This window comes from Chelonoidis abingdonii, chromosome 4 (genome assembly GCF_003597395.2).
Source record: "Chelonoidis abingdonii isolate Lonesome George chromosome 4, CheloAbing_2.0, whole genome shotgun sequence".
In the NCBI taxonomy this organism is placed as follows: Eukaryota; Metazoa; Chordata; order Testudines; family Testudinidae; genus Chelonoidis; species Chelonoidis abingdonii.
This window is the reverse complement of record NC_133772.1, coordinates 28,997,699-29,005,299: the sequence shown is the minus strand read 5'-3', so window position 1 is coordinate 29,005,299 and position 7,601 is coordinate 28,997,699.

Here is a 7,601-nt window from a genome sequence, read left to right as displayed (position 1 = left end):
TAAGTGATTTAAGGGGCGTGGTGGATAATCAACAGATCATGAGCTCCCAGCATGGTGCTGTGGCCAAAAGAGCTAATGTGATCCTGGGATGTATAAAAAGGGAATCTTGAGTAGGAATAGAGAGGTTATTTTACCTCTGTATTTGGCACTGGTGTATCCACTGCTCAATTACTGTGATTTGTTCTAGTATCCACAGTTCAAGAAGTATGTTGACCAGAGAAGAGCCACAAGAATAATCAAAGGCATAGAAAACCTGCCTTCTAGTGACAGACTCTAGAGCTCAATCTATTTAACTTAAGATAGAGAAGTTTAAGGGCTGACTTGATTTACTGTCTGTAAGTACCTACATGGGGATCAAATATTTAATAATGGGCTCTTCAATCTAGCAGAGAGAGGTATAATGAGATCCAATGACAGAAACTGAAGCTAGATACATTCAGAGTGGTGAGAGTAATTAACCACTGAAACAATTTACCAAGAGCATTCTCCATCACTGGCAAGTTTTAAATCAAGATTTTATGTTTTTCTAAAAGATCTACTCTAGGAATGGTTTTGGGGAAGTTCTCTGGCCTGCGTTATACAGGAGCTCAGTGGTTCCCCTCTGGACATAGGCCATGTGTACACTACAAAATTATGTCAACCTAGCTTACGATGGCATACAGCCACTGGAGTGTTTAACTCATTTGTGTATGTACACACATGGCTCCTTGTGTCGGTGGTGGAATGCTTGTATCAATTTGTATTGTCCATGTGGGGCAGCTTGTGAAGGCCAGTAACAGTTGACATAGTATCTACGCTGATACTGTATCAACCTAATTACATCAATCATAACTCTACACTGCTTGGGGAGGTGGTGTTACTAAATCGGCATACAGAGATGCACTTACTTTAGCAGGAACCAAATTTAAGTGAAGACACTCCCTTGGCTAGGTTGATACAAGACAGATTACGTCAACCTAACCATGTAGTGTAGACCAGGCCTCGGAATCTGTGAATCTATAATGATTTCTGGAAACACTGTGATCTGGAGATGGGCTAGTTGTTGATCTTGCAAAATGCGTCCTGGGAGCAGAGGTCCTAGAGGAGACAAAAGGGAGGTAGGCAGCTGAGTGTAGGTCTTTGTCAAGAAAGGACAGAGCTGCCCAGAGGATTCCGTGGGCCTCGGGCAAAGAAATTTTGGGGGCCCCTTCCATAAAAAAAAAGTTGCAGTGCTATAGAATACTATATTCTCGTGGGCAGGGCCAGCTCCAGGCCCCAGCATGCCAAGCGCGTGCTTGGAGCGGCATGCCGCGGGGGGCGCTCTGCCGGTTGCTGGGAGAGCAGCAGGCGGCTCTGGTGGACCTCCAGCAGACATGCCTGCGGAGGGTCTGCTGGTCCTTTGGCTCCGGTGGAGCATCCACAGGGACGCCTGTGGGAGGTCCACTGGAGCCGCGGGACCGGCGAGCGGCAGAGCGCCCCCCGCGCCGTGTCGCCGTGCTTGGGGTGGCGAAATGGCTAGAGCCGGCCCTGCTCGTGGGAGCCTCTGCAGAGCCTGGGGCAAATTGCCCCACTTGCTCCCCCCTCTGGGTGGCCCTGAGAAAGGGTCATACAGAAGGCACCTAGGCCCAGATCCTCAATGGTGTTGAGACACTTACCTCCCATTGGAGCTGGGCTCTAAAGATTATTGCATGACTAAGGCCTTGTCCACACTAGAAAGCTTACTGGCAAATGTTGGGATGGTTTACAACTACTAACACAGCTATTTGGGCAGAGGGCATTCACATTTGGCTGCCTTTGCCAGGGTAGGCTGTTATGACAAAAGACATAGCACTGTAGGGAGACATCCCAGTGTCCCCAACACTCCCATCTGGTGCACTGCTTTGTGGGAAATTTTTGCAGCATACCATTGAATATCAGCACTCCCCTCAGTGGATTGTGGGAGTTTGCCCTCTGTTCCATCCCACAACCTACTGTTTCTCATGCCATTTTTCCATCTCACTGCCAAAAGCACAGAGGTTGCACATACAGGCAAACCATTTTTCTTCTCTTGCTTATCTATCTGTGGTAGGTGACAAGACCTTTACATCTAGCTCTGTTATGCAAATCCATTCTCCTGTTTGGCTACCATCTCCCTTCCAGCCAATCTTGTTTTCTGAGACTAGCCAAGTGTTAGACTGTTCCTCCAAGAAGAGGCAGTGGAGGAGGGTCTGGAGTAACTCCCTCAGTAGTTTGGATCAGAAGAATGTAGCACCCTTGGAGGTGGGTTGTCTGTGGAGCTGCAGTCACAGGAACCTTTATGGACGAAAGAAGAGACACAGACTCAGTATTGACAACCTTCAGAGATCAAAACCCAGGAGTCAGACCCCATCAAGAGCTCAGAAATCATGAGATTGCCCCCAAAATCATGAGATTTAAAAAAAATATGTAAGCAGCATCTGAATGAGCTCTCCTCTGACATCTAGTGTTGAGCCACGGAAAAGGACTTCAGGTGCCGATCAGGTTTGCATGGGCACACCCACCTGGCCTAGGAGCTCAGCATAATGGGATTGCTTGCCCAAATTGTCACTTTTGGCTGGTGTGGGATCACCCAGTCTCCTTGTTTTGGGGACAGATGTAAGAAAGGGTTGTTATTCTTGTGTGAACCAAGGGCTGCAGACCCGTACTTGGCATTTCCCAATTGAAGGACGAGCCCTCAACTAAATGACACTCGCTGTGCAGGGAACATAGGTTCCAAAGCCTAAGGGAAAACAGATACTTGTACTTGGGGGTGTCTAAGGATTTTTAAGTGCTGTTTGACCTCTTTTTCCTTCCCTCCACTGTGTAATTATATAGTCAATTAAGACTCAGTTGAGAATTTTGTTATATGCTGAAATCACTAATATCTAGGTTTAAGTATTAGCTTTTTTTTTTTTTGGGACAATGTGTACCTGTGATGAGGCTCTACCACTAACAACTGAAATCACAGAGATGTGTCAAGTGAGGGGTCCTGAAGACATCTTAGTGTGGTGAGTGGCCAGCAGGGGAGCTTGAGAGATTGCCACAACAGAGCCCTGCAGAGAGAGGTGGCGAGTGAGTACCCAACCAGCAGAGTGAGTAAGGTGCCTCCTTGTCCCTGCCCCCCCCCCGGCCCCCAGGATTGGAGGTAGATGTAACCTCTGAACTCTGGGTCTGCACTGTCCAAGGACAGCAACTAAGTGTGGGGTGCAGAGAAAGGATGGGCATGTTAAAGGGACTTCTGGATTGCTGGACTTAAGAACCTGAGGGGGAAAGGTCACTGTGCAACTTACTTGGTGGTGGGTCTTTTGATCATGGTTTATGTTTACAAACCCTGTTTGTGGTGTTCCCCAAATTAATGCCACATTATTTTCCTCCTTTTATTAAAAGTTTTTTGCTACACTCAGACTCTGTGCTTGTGAGAGGGGAAATATTGCCTCTTAGAGGCACCCAGGGGAGTGTATGTAATTGTCCCAGGTCACTGGATGAAGGTTCGAGCCGGTTGTGTGTTGTACTGTTGAAAAGGAACCACTAGATACTGAACCCAACTCTGACTGGCAGAAAGGTTACAAATATATTTATAAAAAGAACGAGGCATACTGGTGGCACCTTAGAGCCTAACAAATTTATTTGAGCATAAGCTTTCAGTGAACGAAAGCTTATGCCCAAATAAATTTGTTAGGCTCTAAGGTGCCATAAGTACGCCTCGTTCTTTTTGTGGATACAGACTTAGGGTATGTCTACACTATGGGATTACTACGATTTTACAGAATTCGATTTTTTGGAAACAGATTGTTTAAAGTCGAGTGCATGTGGCCGTACTAAGCACATTAATTCGGCGGTGTGCGTCCATAGTATCGAGGCTAGCGTCGATTTCCGGAGCGTTGCACTGTGAGTAGCTATCACATAGCTATCCCATAGTTCCTGCAGTCTCCCCCACCCACTGGAATTCTGGGTTGAGATCCCAATGCCTGATGGGGCAAAAAACATTGTCGTGGATGGTTCTGGGTAGATGTCGTCAGTTCCTTCCCCCCCCCACCCCCGAACACAATGGCAAACAACCATTTCACGCCTTTTTTCCTGGGTTACCTGTGCAGATGCCATCCCACAGCAAGCATGGAGCCCGCTCAGCTCAACGCAGCAGTCATGAACATTGTAAACACCTCACGCATTATTGTGGAATTTATGCTGAACCAGAACCTGCAAAACCAGGCGAGGAGGAGGCGTCTACGGCAGTGCGGCGACGAGAGTGATGAGGACATGGACACAGAATTCTCTCAAACTGCGGCCCCCAGCGCTTTGGAGATGATAGTGTTAATGGGGCAGGTTCATGCCATGGAATGCTGATTCTGGGCCCAGGAAACAAGCACTGATTGGTGGGACCACATAGTGTTGCAGGTGTGGGACAATTCCCAGTGGCTGCAAAACTTTCGTATGCATAGGGCCACTTTCATGGAACTTTGTGATTTGCTTTCCGCTGTCCTGAAGCACCAGAATACCAAGATGAGATCAGCCCTCACAGTTGAGCAGCAAATGGTTATGGATAGGTCAGTGGCTTGAGCATTGACCTGCTAAACCCAGGGTTGAGATTTCAATCCTTAAGGGGGCTGCTTAAGGATCTGGGACAAAAATCCTGCTAGTGAAGGTAGGGGGCTGGACTTGACCTTTTGAGGTCACTTCTAGTTCTAGGAGATTGGTATATCTCCTATTATCAGCCCTGTGGAAGCTTGCAATGCCAGACAGCTACTAGTCAGTTGGGAATCACTTTGGAGTGGACAAATCTACTGTGCGGGCTGCTGTGATGCAAGTAGCCAAAGCAATCACTGAGCTGCTGCTACCAAAGGACTCTGGGACATGTGCAGATCATATTGGATGGCTTTGCTACAATGGGATTCCCTAACTGTGGGGGGGGCGATAGGTGGAACCCATATCCTTATCTTGGCACTGGAGCACCAGAGTAGCCAGTACATAAACCGCAAGGGGTACTTTTCCATGATGCTGCAAGCACTGGTGGATCAAAAGGGGCATTTCACCAACATCAACGTGGGATAGCCGAGAAGGGTTCATAACACTCGTGTCTTCAGGAACACTACTCTGTTTAAACGGCTGCAGCAAGGGATTTACTTCCCAGACCAGAAAATAACCATTGGGGATGCTGAAATGCCTATCGTTATCCTTGGAGTCCCAGCCCACCCCTTAATGCCATGGCTCCTGAAGCCATACACAGGCAGCCTGGACAGTAGTCAGGAGCTGTTCAGCTACAGGCTGAGCAAGTGCAGAATGGTGGTAGAATGTGCATTTGGATGTTTGAAAGGACACTGGCGCACATTACTGACTCTCTCAGACCTCAGCCAAACCAATATTCCCATTGTTAATGCTGCTTGCTGTGTGCTCCACAGTCTCTGTGAGAGTAAGGGGGAGACATTTATGGTGGGGCGAGAGATCGAGGCAAATTGCCTGGCTGCTGATTACGCACAGCCAGACACCAGGGCGATTAGAAGAGCACACCAGGAAGTGCTGTGCATCAGAGAAGCTTTGAAAACCAGTTTAATGACTGGCCAGGCTACGGTGTGAGAGTTCTGTTTGTTTCTCCTTGATGAAAACCTGCTCCCTTGATTGACTCATTCCCTGTAAGCCACCCACCCTCTCCCATTCGATCACAGCTTGCTTGCAAATGAAATAAAGTCACTCTTGTTTAAAACCCATGTATTCTTTATTAATTGATTATAAAAATAGGGAAAGAACTGACAAAGTAGCCTGGGTGGGGTGTGGGGGGAGGAGGAGAGGAGGGAAGGAAAGAAAAGACTACTCTAAAACTTGTTGAATGGCAGACTTTTGCTTGGGTTGTCCACTGGGGTGGAGTGGCAGGGTGCATGGAGCCTCCACCCATTGCGTTCTTGGGCATCTGGGTGAAGAGGCTATGGAACATGGGGAGGGGGAAGGGTGGTTGTACAGGGGCTGCAGCAGCACTCTGTGGTCCTGCTGCTGTTCCTGAAGCTCCACCAGACGCTAGAGCATTATCCATTTGATCCTGCAGTAGCTGCAGCATTGCATCCTGCCTCCTCCAATTTTCCTGCCACCACCTCTCATCTCAAGCCTCCCTCCTGTCCTCATGTTTGTTGGCCGCTTTCCTGTACTCTGATTCTATGTCCTTCCACTCATTCAAATGAGCTCTTTCACTGTGGGTCAACTGCATGATCTCAGAGAACATTTCATCTCGCCTGCGTTTTTTTCGATGCCTTATCTGAGCTAGCCTTCAGAACGGAGGAGGGACTCAGGGAGGCATGAAAAATTTGCAGCTGTGGGAGGGGAAAAAAGGGAGAGAACTATTTTAAAAGATACATTTTACAGAACAATGCGTGTTCTCTTTCACGGTGAACAACACTATTCACATTACATAGCACATGCGATTTTGGTACAAGGTCACATTTTGCATCTTAATATTGAGTGCCTGCAGCTTTGGTGTTAGAGGTCACAGAGATCACAGATGCAGGGCCGGGCAATAGAATTCGGCTTGCATGTGGCCATGGTAAGCCATTGTCTTTCAGCGTCTGCTTCATAAAAGCAGCGCCCTCCTTTCCCATACTAAGTAAAGCCCCTTGAGTGCCGCGGTTTTCGTGTTAATGTGCAGCAGCAGAAACCAAACTAACCCCCCCATCCCATCCAATTCTTTGGGATGATCACATTACCCCTCCGCCCACTGCATGGCTGGTATCAGGGAAGATCCCTGCTACCCAAACACAAACAGCTCAGTCCCAATGCCCCCCCACCCACTGCTTGGCTAACTGCAGGGAAGGATTTCTTTTCAGCCACAGGCAAACAGCCCCATAGGAACAGCCATCTCTATCCCCTTAATTAAATTCCTATATTTCAGCCAGGTTACCATGAATGATATCACTCTCCTGAGGATAACACAGCGAGATAAAGAATGGATGTTGCTTGAATGATACCAGATTACTTGCTACTAGCATGGCGTGGTAAAGTGTCCTACCATGGAGGATGGAATAAGGTTGCCCTGCCCAGAAACTTTCTGCAAAGGCTTTTGGAGTACCTCCTGGAAAGCTTCATGGAGATGTCCCTGGAAGATTTCCGCTCCATCCCCAGACACGTTAACAGACTTTTCCAGTAGCTGTACTGGCTGCGAATGCATCCCAAATCCTCAGGGCAAATTAATCATTAAAAAACATTTGCTTTTAAACCATGTTTTATGTTTACAAAGGTACACTCACTAGAGGTTCCTTCTATAGCTTCATGGTACGGGATACTGCCTTGGGAGGGTTGGGAGGTACTTCAGTCAGGCTGAGAAAAAGATCCTGGCTGTTGGTGTGCTGTGTGCTCTCCGCAAGCTCGTCCTCCTCCTCCTCATCTTCCCTATCCGCAAAATCCTCAGGCATGGCTGAGAGTATCCCCCTCCTTGGAATCCACGGTCAGAGGTGGGATAGTGGTGGTGGTGCTGCCTCCTAGAATTGCATGCAGCTCAGTGTAGAAGTGACATGTCTGCGGCTCTGCACCGAACCGTCCGTTTGCTTCTTTGGTTTTCTGGTAGGCTTGTCTGAGCTCCTTAACTTCCACACCGCACTGTTGAGAGTCTTTATTGTGGCCTCTCTCCATCATGCCCTTGGAGACTT